Here is a 21,702-nt window from a genome sequence, read left to right as displayed (position 1 = left end):
GTTTTGTTAATGAGCACCATTCTGACTGGTGTGAGGTGGTATCTCATTGTGCTTTTAATTTGCATTTCTCTAATGATTAGTGATGTTGAGCATTTTTTCATATGCCTATTGATCATCTGTATGTCCTCTTTGGAGAAGTGGCTATTCATTTCTTTTGCCCATTTTTGATTGGATTGTTTATCTTCCTGGTGTTGAGTTTTATAAGTTCTTTATAAATTTTGGTTGTTGACCCCTTATCAGATGTATTGTCAAATATGTTGTCCCATTGTATGGTTGTCTTTTTATTCTGTTCATATTGTCTTTAGCTGTGCAAAAGCTTTTTAGTTTGATATAGTCCGTTTTGTTCATCCTGTCCTTTATTTCACTTGCCCGTGGAGATAAATCAGCAAATATATTGCTGTGAGAAATGTCGGAGAGCTTACTGCCAATGTTTTCTTCTAAGATGCTTGTGGTTTCCTGACTTACATTTAAGTCTTTTATTCATTTTGAGTTTATTTTTGTGAATGGTGTAAGTTGGTGGACTAGTTTCATTTTATTGCAGGTAGCTGTCCAATTTTCCCAACAACATTTGTAAAGAGACTGTCTTTACTCCATTGTATGCTCTTACCTCTTTTGTCAAATATTAATTGTCCATAAAGGTGTGGGTTTATTTCTGGGTTCTCTGTTCTGTTCCATTGATCTGTATGCTTGTTCTTATGCCAGTACCGAGATGTTTTGAGTATAATGGCCTTGTGGTATAACTTGATATCAGGAAGTGTGATACCACCCACTTTATATTCTTCTTTGTCAAGATTGCTGAGGCTATTTGTGTTCCTTTTTTGTTCCATATAAATCTTTGGAATATTTGTTGTGGACAAGTCCTGCTGGGGGTGAGGACGGTGGAGACACAAAGACCCAACTCCAGGGACCAGGTTCAGTGACGCAGATCCACTTTATTCAGGAAGTAAGCTAGCTTATATACATGAGATCAGCCTATAGGGTGTTACAGCATGTCCTTTATAGCCAATGGCTGAAAAGATCAGGGAGCTGTGTGGTTGGCGCTAAGTCACTTCCTTATAGCGGGCGAGCTTCCTTCCTGGGTATGCCCAGGAGGTTTCTGGGAGCTGGAGTATTCTCACAGCATTGCATCAGCCAGAGCTGCTAGGAATGTGCTCTGCTCTCTACCCACAATTTGTTCTATGTCTTTGAAGTCTGTCATTGGTATTTTAATGGGAATTGCATTGAATTTATAAATTGCTTTGGGTAATATAGACATTTTAATGATGTTTATTCTTCCTATCTATGAACACTTGTTTGTATTTTCCTTGATTTATTTTATCAATGTTTTATAATTTTCCGAGTACTAGTCTTTAACCTCCTTGGTTAAATTTACTTCTAGGTACTTCATTTTTTTGTTATTGTTGCAATCGTGAAGGGGATTGTTTTTTTAATTTCTCTTTCAGACAGTTCATTATTAGTGTATAAAAATGTCTCTGATTTCTGAATATTAATTTTATATCCTGCCACCTTGCTGAATTCATTTATCAGGTCCTAGTTAGTTTTTTGACTGAGACTTTAGGATTTTCTATGTACAGTATCATAACATCAGCAAATAATGATAGTTTTACTTCTCCAATTTGGATGCCTTTTATTTCTTTTTGTCTGATTGCTGTGGCTAAGACTTCCAGAACTACGTTGAATAAGAGTGGTGAAAGGGGTGCCCCTACTTAGTTCCTGATCTTAAGGGGATTGCTTTTAATTTTTGCCCATTGAGTATGATGTTGGCTGTGGGTTTGTCATAGATGGCCTTTATCATGTTGCAGTATGTTCCCTGTATCAAAACTTTGCTGAGAGTTTTGATCATGAATGGGTGCTGGATTTTATCAAATGCTTTTTCTGCATCTATTGAAATGATCATGTGGTTTTTCTCCTTCCTTTTGTTTATGTGAGGAATCACATTGATTGATTTCCGAAATTGTACCAGCCTTGCCTCCCCAGAATTGATCATGGTGTATGATTTTTTCATATATTGCTGGATCTGGTTTGCTAATATTTTGTTGAGGATTTTAGCATCTAAATTCATCAGGGATATTGGCCTATACTTTTCTTTCTTTGTATTGTCTTTACCTAGCTTTGTAATAAGAATCATGCTCACCTCATAAAAGGAGCTTGAAAGTCTTCCCTCCTCTTAAATGTTTTTAAATACCTTGAGAAAGATAGGAGTTAGTTTTCTTCTTTGAATATTTGGTAGAATTAGCCTGTGAAGCCATATGGCCCAGGACTTTTGTTTGTTGGGACTTTTTTGATAACTTTTTGATCTCATTTGTTGTAATCTGTCTGTTTAGGTTTTCTGATTCTTCCAGATTGATTTTTGAAAGATTATATATTTCAAGAAATTTGTCTATTTCACCTAGGTTGTCTATTTTGGGGGCATACAGTTCTTCATAGTATTTTCTTACAATCCTTTGTATATCTGCTGTGTCAGTTATTACTTCTTCACTCTCATTTCTAATTTTGTTTTTTTGAGTCCTCTCTCCCTTTTTCTTGGTGAGTCTGGTTAAAGGTTCATCAATCTTGTTTACCTTTTGAAAAAACCAGCTCTTGGTTTTATTGATTTTCTTTATTTTTTTTAGCCTCTATGTCATTTACTTCTGCTCTAATCTTTATTATTTCCTTCCTTCTACTTCCTCTGGACTTTACTTGCTGTTTTTTTTCTAGTTCTTTTAGATGCAGGGTTAAGGTGTTTATTTGAGCTTTTTTCTTGCTTCTTAAGGTATGCCTGTAACGCTATGAACTTCCCTCTCAGGACTGCTTTTGCTGTGTCCCATAAATGTTGAATTGTTGTATGTTCATTTTCATTTGTTTCAAGGAAATTTTTTATTTCTCCTTGATCTCATTATTAACCCATTCATTATTTAATAACGTGCTATTTAGTTTCCAGGTGTTTGAATGTTTTTCAGTTTTTCTATTGTAGTTGATTTCTAGTTTCATGCCATTGTGATCAGAGAAGATGCTTAATATGATTTCAATTTTCTTAAATTTATTGAGATTTGTTTTGTGTCCTAATATGTGGTCTATCCAAGAGAATGTATTCTGAGCACTTGAAAAGAATGTATATTCTGCTGCTTTAGGGTGAAAGGTTCTGAAGAATCTATTAAATCCAGTTGATCTAGTGTGTCCTTTAAGGCTGCTGATTCTTTGTTAATTTTTTTCTTGAGGATCTATCCAGTGATGTTCGTGGGGTATTGAAATCCCCTACTATATTAAAGTATTGCTGTTGATCTCACCCTTTATGTCCATCAAAATCTGCTTTATATATTTAGGTCTCCTATAGTAGGTGTATAGATATTTATAATGGTTATATCTTCCTGTTGGATTGCTCCTTTTATCATTATGTAGTGACTTTCTTTATCCCTTACTATAGCCTTTGTTTTAAATTCTATTTTGTCATATATAAGTATTTGCTACCCCAGCTTTTTTTCATTTCCATTTTCATAAAATATTTTTTCCATCCCTTTCAGTCTATGTGTATCTTTTGTTCTGAGGTGTGTTTCTTGTAGACAGCATATGTACTGGTCCTGTGTTTCTTTTTTTTTTTTTTAAATATTTTTTAGGTGAGCTGCGGAATTTTTTTTTTTTTATTCATTTTAGAGAGGAGAGAGAAAGGGAGAGGGAGAGACAGAGAGGGAGAGAGAGAGAAGGGGGGAGGAGCTGGAAGCATCAACTCCCATATGTGCCTTGACCAGGCAAGCCCAGGGTTTCGAACCGGCGACCTCAGCATTTCCAGGTCGACGCTTTATCCACTGCGCCACCACAGGTCAGGCCCTGGTCCTGTGTTTCTTATCCATGCAGCTACTCTATGTCTATTGATTAGAGCATTTAATCCACTTATATTTAAAGTTATTATTGATATGTAGTTGTTTATTGCCATTTTATTCCTTAAATCTACATTTCTCTTTTACTAGATTATTTCACCCTTTGTTCTGTTTACAACAGGCCCCTTAATATTTCTTGCAGCATTGGTTTGATTGTCATGAATTTCTTCAGTTTTTTGTGTGGGGGAAGCTTTTTATTTTTCCTTTAATTTTAAATGATAGCCTTGCTGGATAAAGAAGTGTTGGTTACAGGCTCTGGTTTTACATTACTTTGAATATTTCTTGCCATTTTTTTCTGTCCTCAAGTGTTTCTGTTGAGAAGTTGGATTTCATCTTTGTGGGGGCTCTTTTGTAGGTGATTGCTTTTCTCCAGCTTTTAGTATTCTTTCTTTATCTCTTAGCTTTGGTATTTTAAATGTGATGTGTCTTGGTGTAGGTCTTTTTGGTTCCTCTTTAATGGAATTCTCTGTGCTTCTTGAACTTGTATGACTTTTCCCTGCATCAATTTAGGGATGTTTTCAGCTATGATTTCTTCAATTAGATTATCTATCCCTTGTTCTTTCTATTCTCCTTCAGGAGCCCCTATTATGCAGATGTTGTTTCTCTTCATGTTGTCACAGAGCTCTTTTAGAGTTTCTTCAGATTTTTTGATTCTTTTTGTTTTTGCTGTTCTGCTTCTGTGCTTTCAGTTATCTTGTCCTCTATATCACTGATTTGATCCTCTGCTTCATCCAGATTGCTTTTAATTCCTTCTAGTGTAGTCTTTATTTCTGATATTGTGTTTGTCATTTCTGTCTGATTCTTTTTTTATGATTTCAATGTCCTTTTTGATGCCTGCTATCTCTTTATTTAGGTGCTCATTTTGTCCTTCTATTGTTGCTCTAAGATCTTTGAACGTCCTAACAATCATTATTCTAAACTCTGCATCTGGAATCTTGGTTATTTCCATTTCATTTAGTTCTTTTTCTGGGGATTTTTCTTGCTGATTCATTTGAATTGCACTTCTTTGTCTTCCCATTTTGTCTCTGTATAGACTGCTTCTTTGGATGTGTTGTTTGTGTAGCTAGCTGAGTATAGGGTTGGTGTTGTCTGCCTCCAGCTCTCAGTTCTGTTGTTTCTAAATCTTCTTGGGATGGCTTCAGCTGTTTGTAATCCACTGTGTGCTACTTGTGTGATGCTACTACTCTTTTTGCTATTTGTGACAGTGTTTTCTATACCTTAGCCTGGTTGGGTGTGAGGAGCCTTTCCTTAGGATACCAGTCTAACTATGGTTGTTAGGTCCTGAGCTGATGCTCTTCGTAACTGGGCACTGGATATACCAATCCTGGATCTCCCTGGCCAGTACATGGCACAGATCAGTGAGGGTCACTGCTTTTGACTGGCCCTTAGCAACCTTCTTGGAGCTACAGGTAATCCAGAATTTGTGTCTGCCTCTGCTGGGCCCTTATGCCATTGTAACTATCAGCTTCACTCCCAGATTGGCCTTTATCTACTCTTTGCCAGTGTGTATGGCCTCTCTATTCTTGAAGTGAGGTCTTTCCACCAAACTCCCTCTTCCTCTGCCTCCTCAGGTACTTGAGCACCAGCGCGGGCTTGTGGGGCACAGCTTGGGCTGTTCTGCAGGCACAGGTGACTCCTCACCTCTCCAGGCTCTGCCCTAGTGGGTATGAGGGATGCCTCTTCGAGCTCTACCCCTCTCCTTTGCAGTGCGGGCTGCCGGGCTCTGCCCTTTGCTGGTGTGTGGGCTGCTTTTCTGGTCTCCGCCCCATGCAGGAGGCCTCTTTGGGCTCCGCTCCTTGCCGCTGCTGAGCAGGTTGCCTTGCTGGGCTCCACTGCATCCACTGAAAGGGCTAGGTGTCGGGACCAGCACAGCAACTGGGCCCTCCCTCTCTTCAGAGGGTACTCAGCAGATTGAGGGGGTGTAGCTCAGTCTTCAGCATGCAGATCCTGTGTCCCTGATGTGCCCCCTGCTTCTAAGTGTCTCTCTGCACTGACTGAAGCAGGAGAGCCTCTGTGGGGTGGAGTAATTTCTTCCCTTTGCTGGCTTGGTTCTCCCGGGAAGAATGGGCACTTTAGGTTTGGGGAGTGACCCAGTATAGGGCTCAGGGTGGCTGACAACACAGGTGTGAGGAGCCTTTCCTTATGATACCACTCTAACTATGGTTGTTAGGTCCTGAGCTGATGACCTTCATATCTGGCCACTGGATATACCAGCCCTGGGCCTCCCTGATCAGTATCTGGTGCAAACCAGTGAGGGTCACTCTCTGTGCCCAAGACTATACTCTTCTCTCAGAACTCCAGTCCTCTCGGCACTCCCTGCTCCTAGAGTCCAGGGTAAGTGGCTGTGAACAAGGTTTTCTGCGGGGCCCCTTTAAGACATAGCCTGGGTCTGAGAGTTCTGCCTCCCTCTCGCAAACAGTAACCCGACTCTTTTTTCAGCTAAATACTGTCCATACGTATGCCTCTTCTAGTCTCTGGGGCTCCAGGCTGGAATACCAGTCCTGTGGCTGAGGGCCCACAAATTTCCAGGAAACCCACCCCGCCTTGTGAGACCCTCTGGGCTGCCTCTCGCTCCTGGGAGCAGGGAGCCCTTTCCGCGTCTCAGCCCTTCCTACCAGTTTAGTGTGGTTTCTTCTGTGATGCTTGATTATAGATTCCTTTTAGTTTAGTCCAAAGTTGGTTTTTCAAGATGATTGTTCCTAAGTTAAGTTGTAATCCACTTTGGTTCTGGGAGGTGGAAGTTGTAATGTTTGCCTACTCCATCGCCATTTTCCCTCTCTATATTCAATTAATTTTTAACTTTTTATTATTTTTAATAGTAGGATTAGGCCTTGCCAGTTTGCTCAGTGGATACGGTGTCAGCCCTGTGTGCAGATGACCCGGGTTCCACCCCTGGTCAGGGTACAGATGAGAAAGGATCATCTGCTTCTCTCTCTGTTCACCTCCAATCTTTTGTATCATTTTGTGAAAAATAGGTGCTTGATTATGTACAAAATACATTAATATTTCAGATATTCTATTATTGAAAAATGATTCCAGGATTTTAGGATGTCTAAACTTAAAAAATATAAACGGAGAGTCTCAACTAATTGTAGAACATGGTCTATAGCAGGTGTTAGAGCAAGCCATCTAACTTTTGAGTATCCTAAAAGTTTTTGTATTTAACATTTGCTTCTTCACAAAACTTTTAAAGTAGCAACACGAACAATAAAATGACTAAAATGCAAATAAATTGTAGTTATTATTACTTCTACATCAATTGGCATGGTACATGATACTGTGTTGATTGCTTTGGATGAAATATGTGCATTACAACCTATTCCTAGTATTTTCTTCTGGAGTAACTATTGTAATTTTACATGCACATTATTCACCCCTTTGTGTTTTCATCCACCAAAATTTGTATTTGTTTTATCATCTGTTAGTGTAACAACTTTGGATTTCAAATTGTTTTCATTTATTACTCTGTATAGATGCTTTCACACAATTTCAGAAGTTTTGCCTTCAATGGATTCTTAATTTCAAATTTTTACTTGAATGCCCTTGGTAACATTAAAATATCTTACTATTATTAGATACAATTTAATTTCATTATGATTTGATGCATCAGCTAAAATTGCTACAAATGCTTCAGTTTTCAAGCCCTCTGTAAGTATTTTGTCACAGTAATTTTTAAATACTGATTTCAAAATAGCCTCACATTTTGTCCTGGCACATGAAAATTTTGCATTGTGCAACTTTTTCAATAATTTAGTGGTACAATTCACACTATGAAAACTTTGATTGTGAATTATGGCATGGAATGCAAATGTTCCCTCCATTGCAGTCAACTGTTTTTCATCTTCAGAATAATTTGAAGTTTTAAAAAAACTTGTTACTTTACAACTGGAGTCTGATGCATCTAATGATTGCTTATGTTTATTGGTGGTCAAGTGTTTCGTTATCGCTGCTCTGCCCCCAACTACAATACAAAATTCTCTGCTGCAAATATTGCAGAAAACAAAGGTATCTTTCATTGATATGAGAAATGGAAATTCCTTTTACAATTTATTGTTGAAATGGAATTTTCTTTTTTTATTTTTTCATCCCTTAAGTGAATTTTAAAATTAAAAATAAAAATAAAGAGCTACACAAATGATGCAAGCACATTAGGAACTGAAAATACTACATCATGGTAGGCAAAATTTCTGGAAGCTAAATTAACAAAACTAAATGTCAAACAAAACCACTAATTTGGAGTGGTTGTATTTATCATTTTCTAATTAAAAAACATCTGTTTTATGCAACTATTTAACCAAAATTTATTATTAGTAGATATGGCTTGAAGTTTGAGTTCCACTTTAAAACTCAAATTTTGGGAAAATACGTTGAAATAAAATCATATGTATTTGGAAATTATTAAATAGAAATGAATTAATAAAATATGAATTGTGCTTACCTGTCTATGATTGAATATTTACTGAGAAAGAAATAATCCTGAGTCTATAGTGCTGTATGTGCTGTGTCGTGTTTCAGTAAGAAGTACACAAAGCCATTTGCGTGCTCGGTATATTACTATTATATGCGTACTCTCTCAAGGTCTCCCATGAGGAGCGCATGAGTCTCATAATTGCATCTCACCACACTGTACTGATCCTTGACGGATGGTCATGTCAAATACAAATAAATCACATCACACGCAGTGGATCGACTCTGCAATGATCGAATACAAACATTTATAGGTTAGTCTTCCAATATCAAAAAGGAAGACATGTAGAAGGGCAGTTTTTGAGAGAGGACGGAATTTAGAAAAGAAGGACTGTCCTCCTTAAAGGAGGACGATTGTTCACCTTAGTTTAGGAGATATGTGCCAGTGAGGCAAGGAGAGAAAGAAGGAAAAGGCTCAGGCATGGCCCCAGGAGGAAGAGCACACCACCCCTACTTATGTTTAAAATCTTAGTTCAGCAGTTATTCTGCTCAGAAACCATCCTTGATTCCTTTGGGCCAACCTAGTTCCTCCTATCACAATAACCCCATATCTTCTCTTACCAAATCATTGGGATAGCTGGCATCTCTTTCTCCTCCTTAGGCTTCCTAAGTGAAAATAGCTTATCTTTATCCCTTAGCATTTAACATTGAATGAATAATAGTATTACATTTACATAGGGCCCTCTATTTTACAAAGCACTCCATATTTAATTCTTACTTCTGTTTATATATATATTTTTTTCATTTTTCTGAAGCTGGAAACGGGGAGAGACAGTCAGACAGACTCCCGCATGCGCCGACCGGGATCCACCCGGCACACCCACCAGGGGCGATGCTCTTCCCACCAGGGGGCGATGCTCTGCCCCTCGGGGGGGGGGGGGTGTCGCTCTGCCGCGACCAGAGCCACTCTAGCGCCTGGGGCAGAGGCCAAGGAGCCATCCCCAGCGCCCGGGCCATCTTTGCTCCAATGGAGCCTTGGCTGCGGGAGGGGAAGAGAGAGACAGAGAGGAAGGAAGGGGTGGGGGTGGAGAAGCAAATGGGCACTTCTCCTATGTGCCCTGGCCGGGAATCAAACCCGGGTCCCCCGCACGCCAGGCCGACGCTCCACCGCTGAGCCAACCGGCCAGGGCCACTTCTGTTTATATTGATGCAACTTGCCAGTAAGTCATATTTCCATCCTTTCTTAGATTTAACCTCCTCTTTAGCATTTTGTAGACAATTTCATATAGTGGAGAAAAAATGGCATGGGCACAAGAGCAACATAGCAGTATATGTAATAGGTGCTTACAGTGCCTACCTGGCATAAAAAATACTAAGATTTGTAGTTATTTTGAAGTGAGATTATTGAAGAACAAAAAAGACTCAGCACTATATTTTATTTGTTAAAGGTTTCTATGGAAAGCCCTTTTGAATATAAAATCTTCCTAGAACCATTAATACTGATAAAAATAATATGTAGTACTTAGAAAATCAAATACTAGAGCTGGATGAACCTAGCGAGGAAAAACAAGTAAGCTTATCATCACTAATGATTTTTATAACTATAAGTATGTGATGGGGTTTATCAGATCTCATACCCGGAATCTGAGGGAAAAACAAAAGAATGGGGAGGAATCATTTTCTCCTTCACCACTAATGTTTTACATAGTGCACCAGTACTCTCTGAATAGATCATTATTTCTCTAATATTTTGAGACATTTAATTGCTTTAAAGCAAGAAATTCTTTCTCATCTGACAGTTTATATCTTTTTATAGAAAATTATGTATCCACACATGAATATATTTGATTTTTTACTAATTTTCTTTAATTTCCAATCAGTTGTTTATTTCAGTTACATATAGAATTATATAACTGATATGAGGAATGAAAATTTACTATAGTAAATAGTAATCTAAAATTGAATGTCTGTAGTTAATTGTAATATATCAGGTAGCCAAAATTAAGGAAAATGTAATGTGAAAACAAATTTTTTTATGATCATAAGCATTACCTTGTATATAGTTAGCATTCAATAAATATTTAGTAATTGAATCATAAAATAATAGTGTACAGTGCTGGAGAAAAAAACTGGGGTTTTTTAAACAAAGCTCTTCTATATTGGATACATTTTTCTTAAAACCAAACAGTTGGAAATTGACAGTTGTCTCATCTTCATAAGTTGAACTTATGAAGAGCATACATGTTTTACCTAAGAAAATATTATGACTAATTCTGATAGGATATGAACGGGTTTAAAATGAAAAGGGTAAAAGAATTGTACTAACTTAAATTTCTTTTTACAGGTTGTGTATGGGTAACAGAGGGAAAGAGAGACTGAACTGTGGAACTCATTTTGGTGAAAACCTTGTCATCCACTGGACTCCTGCCCCAATAGTGTTGTGTAAGGGTATAAACCTGGGAAACAACATTCGTTAGAATCATGTGTGTCATCCTATTTCTAATGGTGTCCTTCTGAGCCTAACATTACCATTTATATCAAGGAGATAGAATGAGCTATTTATGCTTTTTACTAGAGTATTTTAAGCACATTTGTTAGGAGAAATCTTGATAAAAATATGATTTAATTTTTATTTTTTTTTTTGTATTTTTCTGAAGTGAGAAGGGGGGAGGGCAACAGACAGACTCCCTTATGTACCTGACTGGGATCCAGCTGGATGCCCATCAGGAGGCGATGCTAGGCCCCTCTGGGACATTGTTCTGCTGTAATTGGAGCCATTCTAGCACCTGAGGTGGAGGCCATGGATCCATCCTCAGTGCCCTGGCCAACTTTGCTCCAATGGAGCCTTGGCTGTGAGAGGGAAAGAGAGAGATAGAGAGGAAGGAGAAAGGGAAGGGTAGAGAAGCAGATGGTGCTTCTTCAGTGTGCCCTGGCTGGAAATTGAACCCGGGACTTCCACATGCCGAGCCAATGATCTATTGCTGAGCCAACCGGCCAGGGCCAATTTTAAAAAATTTATAATTGTCCTAATATTCATCATTGACTAAGTACAATAATTCTAAGTTTGTCAGCAATATTTAACATGTTCAGAAAATCAGGTGATACTTTAAACGTTGAAAATAAAAGAATCTCGTGTTCATAAGCAAAAAATTTGATAGCTGTAGCAATTTTCTCTATACAGCACTATTACTTACTCTGGGGTAACTACTATTACCTATGATGAGAGATAGTGTAGCTGAAGTTTCTTTATTCATCCAATTTAAGCAGGAGAACTTTTTTTTAATTGACTTTGAGAGAGATCAATTTATTGTTCCACTTATTCATGCCATCATTGGTTGATTCTTGTATGTGCCCTGACCTGGTATTAAACCTGCAACATTGGCATGTTATCTGGATGACACTCTAACCAGCTGAGCTCCCCGGCCAGGGTAGAAACTTTTTATGAATCTAATATAAAGATCCTGGAATTATAAAGACAAACAAATTCAGGTTTTGGCTCTCAAAGCATTTCAGTCAAGTTGGGGTGAGAGGTAGTGGGCAGAAATAAACAAATAATTACTATATTGGTAATAAATGGTATGATAGATACTACACAAGGTAGAAGATAAAATCTGGTGAAAAACAGCCTCCAGCCTTGTGACTGTGAGGAGAGATGGCTAGGGAAGACTTCCTGAAGGAAGTGGTGCCAGAGTTATATTGTTAATTAATATCACCTCTAGAAGGATTTCTTGAAATTAGTGAAATTATACCATAAATTCAATCCGCTCTTTTACCTTCCTCCTCCAGCTGGCACATGGGGCCATGTGTGGCAGAAATCAGTCATTTATTTCTAACATCTCTTTTCCCTTAGTAGATAGATAGTCCCTGATTTATTTATTTTTGTTGGATACATGGATGCCTGAACTAAAAACATACTCCCCACGCACGCTCATATCTAGATATGAGCCCTTATAAATTGTATGTAAACAAACACATGTGTAGCAGATTATAGAAAAATCTTAAAACAATGCTGGCAAACATTTATTTCTGCTTCTTTTCCTCTTTTTCAATATGTTGATTGAAATATAATTAAGATGACTGTACTCTATCCTCAGTGAAGAAGACAAAGGCCACACCCCAAGGATGGCAGAGAAGACACTGGGATATAGCCTGGGTGTCTAAGGACTTCTGACAGTAGTGCCTGCTTAACAACTTTGAACATCTTCTTTTAGACTTAAAGTGAAGGAGAAATGCTGAGATTATACTGTATTTCCCCATGTATAAGATGCTCCCATGTATGAGACGCACCTTAATTTTCGGGCCTGAAATTTGAAAAAAAAATGTATTATATAAAGTTATGGACCTCAAGTTTTATTCATCATAAAATTCATACAACTCTTCATCCACATGAAAAAGCAGGAAATGCAAATTTAAAAAAATCTACAATCACTGTATAGGACACACTCAGTTTTTAGGCCCAAATTTTTCCAAAAAAGTGCGTCTTATGCATAGGGAAATATGGTAAATTCCATTATAAATTTTGACTGCTCAGATAGAAATTCTATATTGATTAAGCTAATGCTATTTTGGAAGCAGGGGAGGTCTTCTGTTACTCCCAGCTAAACTTATTCTTACCTGATATATCATGTCTATCTTACCAGCACTTAGCACAATGCCTAATATGTCAGGTGCTCAATAGTTTGAATGAATGTACGAATTTCCTCCACACATACATCAAAATTACATGCATAATATTCGCCTCATGCCTCAAAAACTCTTAATTATTTTTATAGATGAACCAGATATTCTCATTACTTATTTTAATATATCCCCAAAGTGAGGCAAGTCTTTAAGGTAGCTACTTTAACTCATTCTGGTAATTGGACTATTCTTTGATATTTTAATTTGAACTATAACGGGCAAAAGTTAGTTGACCTTCCAAATAGCCATACAATTTTACTCTCCTTACAGACTACACATTGGCAATGTGTTATCATTTTATTGCAAACAAAAAGCAAAACTGACAAAACTTAAACCAAAATAGGTATTTTTGCCAACTGTGCACTGATGGACATATGTTGTGTTGTGTTTACATTCTATCTACCCAGCTTTCAGGGAGATGCTCAGAATACCAGCCATGCCAATATTATCAACATTCTCCCAAACACATGCTCTGTTGAAAAGCTCCACTTATGAGGGGCAAGACAAAGTTGTCAAGAAGATTTATATCATATAGTTAGTTCTACATATAATGAAATGTAAAGAGTAAACATTTTATAAAAAAAAACTTTCAAATTATTCCAGTTCATTACCTGGTAGTGTATTTTTATTTCACATTTTGAGATGCAACAGAAAGCAATGGCCAGAGATCTAAGCTTTGTGTAACTTTCGTGCAGGTTGTTGTTGTTATTATTATTATTATTATTTTGTATTTTTCCGGTTAGAAAAGCAGGGAAGCAGGCAGATAGACCCCCGTAAGTGCCTGACTGGGATCCACCCAGCATGCCCACCAGGGGGCGATGCTCTGCCCATCTGGGGCATTGCTCCATTGTGGCAGGAGCCATTCTAGGGCCTGAGGCAGAGGCCATGGAGCCGTCCTCAGTGCCCGGGCCAACTTTTGTTTCAATAGAGCCTTGGCTGCGGGAGGAAAAGAGAGAAATAGAGAGAAAGGAGAGGGAGAGGAATGGAGAAGCAGATGGCTGTGTCTCCCATGTGTCCTGATCAGGAATTGAACTCAGGACTTCCACACGCCGGGCCGACACTGTACCACTGAGCCAACAGGCCAGGGCCAGCGCAGGTTATTTTTACTTTTCATCTCATTGTAAAATGGCGGAATATTTACCCACCACATTTCATTTTGTGTGTTAAAACAGATAACATCTTGAAATAGCTTGAACTGCTCAGACATAAATGTTTTAAAATAAAGATGACATTTTTCTGGAGTACAGAAGAAAGGTAATTTAAATTACTGTACTATAATTTGCATGTTATTCCCAACTCTGAGCATCTTGCTGTGATTTTTTCCTCTGTCCATCACTTCTTTTCAAAATGATTACTTAGAAATAAAACTGGAGTAGTATTTCTTCCATTCTGAAATAGCTGTATATTAGAACTGCCTTTTATGGTTCATTAGTTGCTGTTATTTATTTATTTATTTCATTAGTTGCTTTTAGAAACAATTAAAAGAAAGGTAAAATGAGAGAAAGGAAGAAAGGAAGGAAGGGAGGGAAGGAAAGAGGGAGGAACCATACTATGTCATAATTCTCTTTATCTATGAGTTAAAGTTTTTGAAGCTCAAACTGATTTTTCAAAGTCTTTCTTTTTTTCTGTCCAGTACCTTCTTTATAGACAACTAAGTTTTTTTTGTTTTTTTTTTTCATTTTTTTTTTGTTTTTTCTGAAGCTGGAAACAGGGAGAGACAGTCAGACAGACTCCCGCATGCGCCCGACCGGGATCCACCCGGCACGCCCACCAGGGGCGGTGCTCTGCCCCCCAGGGGGCGATGCTCTGCCCATCCTGGGCGTCGCCATATTGCTACCAGAGCCACTCTAGCGCCTGGGGCAGAGGCCACAGAGCCATGCCCAGCGCCCGGGCCATCTTTGCTCCAATGGAGCCTTGGCTGCGGGAGGGGAAGAGAGAGACAGTGAGGAAAGCGCAGCGGAGGGGTGGAGAAGCAAATGGGCGCTTCTCCTGTGTGCCCTGGCCGGGAATCGAACCCGGGTCCTCCGCACGCTAGGCCGACGCTCTACCGCTGAGCCAACCGGCCAGGGCTATAGACAACTAAGTTTGATAATACTTTCTTTTCAAACCAGAAAAATTTATCCTCAGAAGTATTCACTCTGGCCGATGGCACAGTGGACAGAGACTGGAGCACTGAGGTCGCTGGATGCATCCCAGGGTTCCTGGCTCAAGTCCAGGATTGTCTGCTCAAGTCCGGGATGTTGTCTCCATCCCAGGGGTGCCAGATCAACCCCTGATGTCTCCAGTGTGAGCGCTGGTCAGGGCATGTGTAAGAAATAATCAGTGGATGCACAGCTAAGTGGAACAACCAGCTGATGCTTTTCTCTCTCTTCCCCCACCCTTACACTCTCCCTTCCTCTCTGATAGAAAGAAAGAAAGAAAGAAGAAAGAAAGAAAGAAAGAAAGAAAGAAAGAAAGAAAGAAAGAAAGAAAGGAGGGAGGAAAGAGAAAGAAACCTTTTATTCAATCCCCTCACACTTTAAAGGTAATAGTTGCAGTGCCACAGAAGTAAATACAATCCAACACAATTAGGAAGCAAAATCAGAAGGGAGAGGCTGACGGAAACTACTGCTGGAGGGGATTAGAGAAAATGGCTGAGTGCATCACAGAAGGAAGAATTTTCACCAAGCAATTAGAATGGCTCTCAAAATTGTTCCATGGCGTTTATGTACCTAAACAGTGGCCTCTTGTGTAGAATTCAGGGAAAACTCATTGAATCAGAATTATTGTGGCTTGAATAGGTCTCATTTTTAAAACTTGTTCTACAGGTGAAGCAGTAGAGACAGGACCGCAACATAATTTCCAGGGCCAAGAGCAAAATAACAACGTTGAGCTCCTTGTTCAAAAATGCTTAGGCATTCAATGGCAACAGCAGAACATTAAACCAATCACAGGATGCCTCTGAGAACAGGGCCCTGTGTGACTGACTGCACAGGTTTTGTGCCTGTGAAGTCACTTATGAGAAGAGGTCAGACAGGTTAAATTAATTGCCAAAGGTGATAAAACTGGTTAGGAGTGGACCTAACCTTCTGATTTCTTATTTAGTTGTTTTTTCTTTCCTCTGCATTTTATTATTTCTTTATATTCACCTATTTTCCTTAGAATAGTATATGTTTACTCATTCATTCTTTAATTTAATAAATATTTCTTAAACACAGACTATGTGGCAAGCACTTTATTAAAAACTGATCAAATAATTACAAGACAATTCCTTTTTTAAAGTACTACTTATACTTGGTGCAGAAAAAGGACTTCAGGGGGAAAAGGCCATTTTTACAAGGATTGTGGGGAAGCTGAAACTCATATACTAATAGTGAGAGTTAAATAGGTTTTAATTTTTTGAAGGGCAGCTTGGCCATACAAGACGAATGTCTCAAAATGTGTTTCTTTCTTCCTCTTTCTCTCTTTATTCCTTTTTTCCCTTCTTTCCTTCTTCCTTCTTTCCCTCCTTCCCTCCTTCCCTTCAGGTACCCTTTGGCCCAGAAATAACACTTTGGAATTTATCCTAAGGCAGTAATAAGAAATGTGGACAAAGTTATGGTATATATACAGAGCTGTTCATCGCAGTGATTTTTTCCCCTCAGAAATGCCCAAGAATTTGGGTTTTGTAAGGCACATTTTGGTATGCCTATGTTGTTAACAAATGGCCATTAAAAAATGTGGTTTTAGAAGACTACTTAACATGGTAAATGTGTATAATATATAATTAGTAAAAATCAAGGTTTAAAGTAATATAGCATGATTTTTTTTGTTGTTGTTAAAAAATATCCGTAACAGATGTTTTGGAAAGAACACCTACCTGAATGTTAGCAGTGATTAAACTCTTTTTTTATTTTTTACTTTTTATGAGAGAGAGAGAGAGAGACGGACAGACAGACAGACAGAGACAGATAGGAAGAGAGATGAGAAGCATCAATTCTTTGTTATGGCACCTTAGTTGTTAATTGATTGCTTTCTCAGATGTGTGTTGACCCAGGGGCTCCAACAGAGTGAATGACCCCTTAACTCAATCCAGCAACATTGGGCTCAAGCCAGCGGCCTTTGGGCTCAAGCCAGCTACCCTGAGAGACCCTGGGGTCATGTCTATGAACCCACACTCAAGCCAGTGTCCCTGTGCTCAAGCTGGTGAGTCCGCACTCAAGCCAGATGAGCCCATTCTCAAACCAGCAACCTCGGGGTTTTGAACCTGCATCCCTGGCTGACTCTATCCACTCTGCTACTCCCTGGTCAGGCAATGATTTACTTTTGTAATGAGTTTTTCTCTTTGTATTTGGTTTTATTTTCCAATATTTCTTTCTTGAGCATATATAATTTTTATAACAAAAATTAAAATTCCATTTACATTAAATGGAAATCTATGTTTTCTTTTTTAAATTTTTATAGAATTTATTGGGGTACATTGGCTAATAAAATTAAATAGATTTTAAGTGTATCATTTTATAATACATTATCTGTATATTGATATATTGTGTGTTTACTACTCCAAGTCAAGTCTCCTTCCATCACCATTTACATATTTTTTTAAATGTTTACTTTTTTTGATTTTAGAGAGAGGGGAAGGGAAAGAAAGAGAGACAGAAACACCGATTTCTTTCTGTATGTGCCCTGACTGGGCATTGAACCGGAAACCTCTGTGTTTCCAGATGATGCTCTAACCATCTGTGCTATCTGGCCAGGGCTCTATATTTTCTTAAATGCCTAGAGAAGAAGAGCCACAAGTCTATGTTTTTAAATTTCATATATCAAAATTCATAATAGAGTAAATTAAATGCCCATCATAAGTTGCAATATTCCCCTTATATGTAGTTGAAAGAAATCTTATAGGTTATATAATCTAATTTTCCAAATGATGTAGAAATTGACCTACAATGTCCTGTATAAGCATATAAACTTCCTGAATTTAGAGATAGACTTATTTTATTTGTGAAAATATGGATCTTAGCTAAATTATTACAAAGAGAAGATAATTGGGAATCAGAACACTAATATTCTGTGGCTACAGTATGGATATATAGGTGTAATTGTGCGTGCTAAATGAGTGGGTGTGTTTCTGAATAAACACTCTTAGAAAAATCCATCCAAATGAAACAATTGACTTTTGGCCATTGTACTTACTATTTATGTCACCATTCACCAAAGACTCTGTTTTTTAAATGCCCAGGTAGAAAAATTAAGAGCACTTCACTCAGAGCACTGTCACAGGAGCTGGTCTACTGGACCCTATCCATAAAAATACTCAGGACAAGGGGTTCATTAGAACCTCACTTGATCACTTATTTTATATTTGTAACTGTATGGGTAAAAAATTATTTTTATAATTATTACATTTTATAAAATAAAAAGATACCTTTCAAAAACTGATATGAAATTAAAGAAATACACATGCAAGATAATATGGAAAACAGTCATACTCAAAACAGGAGAAAAGTGGTTACCAGGGGTTAGGAAGTGAGGAAATGGGGGAGGTTAGTAACATGGTAAATTCTTTTAGCTATTAGATGAATAAAGTCCAAGGATCTAATGTATAACATAGTGACTATAGTTACACTGTATTGTACCTTAGAAATTTGCTGTGTAGAACTTCATGTTTTCACCCTCCAAAAAGGGAGGTGGTAAATATGTAAGGCGATGGATATATTAATTAACTTGTATTAACTTGATATCTTTTCATAGCTGATATCTGTACATATATTAAATCATTACACTGGATATTTCAAATATCTTACAATTTTATTTCTCAATTATACCTCAATAAAGCTGAAAAACATAATATAAATGTCATTTTTTCATTTCAAATTTTATAAAGAAAAATTATGTACTTCATGATACTTACCTGGCAGGGGAGATACCACGGTGATGAAGGTAGTTTTCCCAGGGTAAGGCTCACCCATTGCATTCCAGGTGTGCTAGCCCTGCCGTTTCCCCAGTTGTGGGTAGCTAGACTGCACAATTCGTGGTGGGGGCAGGGGTGGGGGAACTGTGTTGGAACTCTTCTCTAATGGAAAAAAATATGCCATTCATGAGAATGATCAACTTCAACTACCTCCTTGGTAACCAGCTTTGCTTCTCCATGTTGTTTTTGTGATTTATCAAGAAAGGGCAGGACCTTATTTGCGTCACTTGCAAAAGTTTCTCATGCTATACACTGAATTTATGAGTTAAGAATTTTATCTGGCCTGACCTGTGGTGGTGCAGTGGATACAGTGTCTACCTGGAATGCTGAGATTGCCAGTTCGAAACCCTGGGCTTGCCTGGTCAAGGCACATGTGAGAATGGATGCTTCTTGCTCCTCTTCCTTTCTCTGTCTCTGTCTCTCTCTCCTCTCTAAAATGAATAACAAAATGATTAAAATGATAAATTTTAAGCCCAATCAGGCGATGGTTCTGTGGGTAGAGTGTTGGCCCGGACACAAAGGACCCAGGTTTGAAAGCCCGAGGTCACCTGCTTGAGTGCAGGCTCATCAGCTTGAATGCATGGTTACTGGCTTGAGCGTGGGATCACAGACATGACCCCATGGTCGCTGGCTTGAGCCCAAGGTCGTTGGCTTGAGCAAGGGGTCACTCGGTCTGCTGTAGCCCCTGGTCAAGGCACATATGAGAAAGCAATCAATGAACAACTAAGGAGCTGCAACAAAGAATTGATGCTTCTCATCTCTCTCCCTTCTTGTCTGTCTCTCTCACTAAAAAAAAAAAGGAATTTTATCTATGTTAGTTTTCTTTTCCCTCAATTTTCTCTTTCTACCTGCCAAAACACAAAAACTAAAAAACAAACAATAATAACTAAAAGTCTCGCTTTAGCATCATTGCATCTTTCTTTTCTCTCTGCAACCATTTAGGGGGAGAGTGACTTTGCATGAAGGTACTGTATATTGTTCTTTCCATCTTGTTTCTAGGAGTATTTTTGTGGACAGATTGATTGTCAATTAAAATTTAAACTAAAATGATTACTTTAAAGGATCTTTTTGTGCTTCTCTTTCAGTTTTTATAATTCTAGAATTTCAGATACTAAGCATCATCAATGTTGTCTTCTGATCATAACTGAACCTGCCCTTCAATTTACCCCCATTCCAAAATTAATTCTCCTCCTAAACAATAGGAATATTTCTACAATTAAAAGGCAAATTGGTTGTTTTTCATAGTTCATATTAAGTTTTGAATGACTGATAATCTGCCCTAAAACTCTAAAAACAGATTAGAACAAAGATCATGCAATTAATAGAGTTTCAGGCAAGAAACAGATGATTTTAGATAAAGGGAACAATTTAATAGTTTATGGATAAAATTAAGAGGTCTACTGAACTGTGTTCTGTTTAGGTTCAAGAATTTTACAGAAGCTGTAAGATTCTTGGCCTCTGTATACAACTGACCCTAGAAATATACTAGATATTTTAGATAATTTCTTGTCCTTCCCTTACGCCCATGGACAGCTGTTTCTCTGTCGTTTTTGGGAATTGGGCTGTTTGTTGCTCATTTGACAATGGCCTCAAGTTTACATTTTATAGATTATTTTTCCCAGATCTATCACAGAAAAGGTTTTTTATCTCTAGCTCTAGCCCCAGTCCCAGTTCGGGTATTTGTACTAGACCAAGATGTTTTTCCTGAATATTCAGCTTGATGATCTATTCCCAATCCATTAACTAATATTATTTAATCTAAACTCCACAATATATAAGGTTGTTGCTCACACAAGCTCAGAAATTTTCTGTTGGCTCCTCTCTAAAGGTCTTCCTTTAAAATGTAAACACTCCAAATGTGAATAGCACTTTTGACAATTTACACTGAGGTGTTAGTAGTTTTTTTTTTATTGCTTTTTTTTCCTCAGAAGGAACTTAAGCAGGGAGGTTAGAAAATAAAAGAGGCAGATTATGGAAAAGGAAAGGGAGAAGGAAAGAGGCAAAGAAAGGGAAGAGAAGGGTGAGCATGACAGGAACTGATTTAATACCTAAAGACTTTATCATTTAACCACTTCATGGTTTTTACTTTGGGGGCAACATTTTAGAATAACATCTGGAAGAAGTTCATTTAAATGAGTTTACTCTCTGGTCCTGGCTGGGTAGCTCAGTTGGTTAGAGAATCGTCTGGATAGGCCAAGGTTGTGGGTTCAATCCCCAGTCAGGGCACATCCAAGAACCAGCTGATGAGGACAAAAATCAGTGGAACAACAAATCAATATGCTTCTCTTTCTCTCTCTAAAATCAATAAATAAGAAAAATAAATGCGTTTACTCTTTAACTGAGACTTCTAAGGAAACCTATTGTGAATCTCAGGTTTCCAAATAAAAATTTTTTTATAAGTATTGATCCAGACATTTCATTGTATTTATTATAGAGAGGCACACTTTCGTGCTTTTGATAAATAAAAAAAAAGTTTTCTATTCATATACTTCATGTACCCTTTAAAGTTTATGAAATAATAAAAACTTTTCCTCAAAGTATAACAATATTATACATGCCTCAGGACATGTTTGATATAATAAAACAAGTTTTCTCTAAGCTATCTAAAGAAAAGAAAGATATAAAAGTCCAGGATCTCACAAAACTCAAGGACAGAAATACAGCCAAATCTCCCAGGGGACTGGAACTGATGATGGAAAAGTCATAGGTGACCAAGGCAACTCTTGGTACATTTTTCCTTTCCCTCAATCTTACCCCTCCTTCACTGCACATCTATCATAGCCTTTAATTTTCCTTATCTTGATGTTTCTACTCTTTCTTTACAGAGCA

General features: G+C 37.9%; 1 pseudogene; it reads left to right on the top strand.

Annotated features, from left to right (window-relative positions):
* The first annotated feature begins 18,805 nt into the window (after positions 1–18,805).
* On the top strand, positions 18,806–18,978 carry LOC136321418 (U1 spliceosomal RNA; annotated as a pseudogene).
* Positions 18,979–21,702: the final 2,724 nt, after the last annotated feature.

The sequence above is a fragment of the Saccopteryx bilineata genome, chromosome 1, assembly GCF_036850765.1.
Source record: "Saccopteryx bilineata isolate mSacBil1 chromosome 1, mSacBil1_pri_phased_curated, whole genome shotgun sequence".
Lineage (NCBI taxonomy): Eukaryota > Metazoa > Chordata > Mammalia > Chiroptera > Emballonuridae > Saccopteryx > Saccopteryx bilineata.
This window is presented reverse-complemented; position numbering and strand designations above follow the sequence as displayed.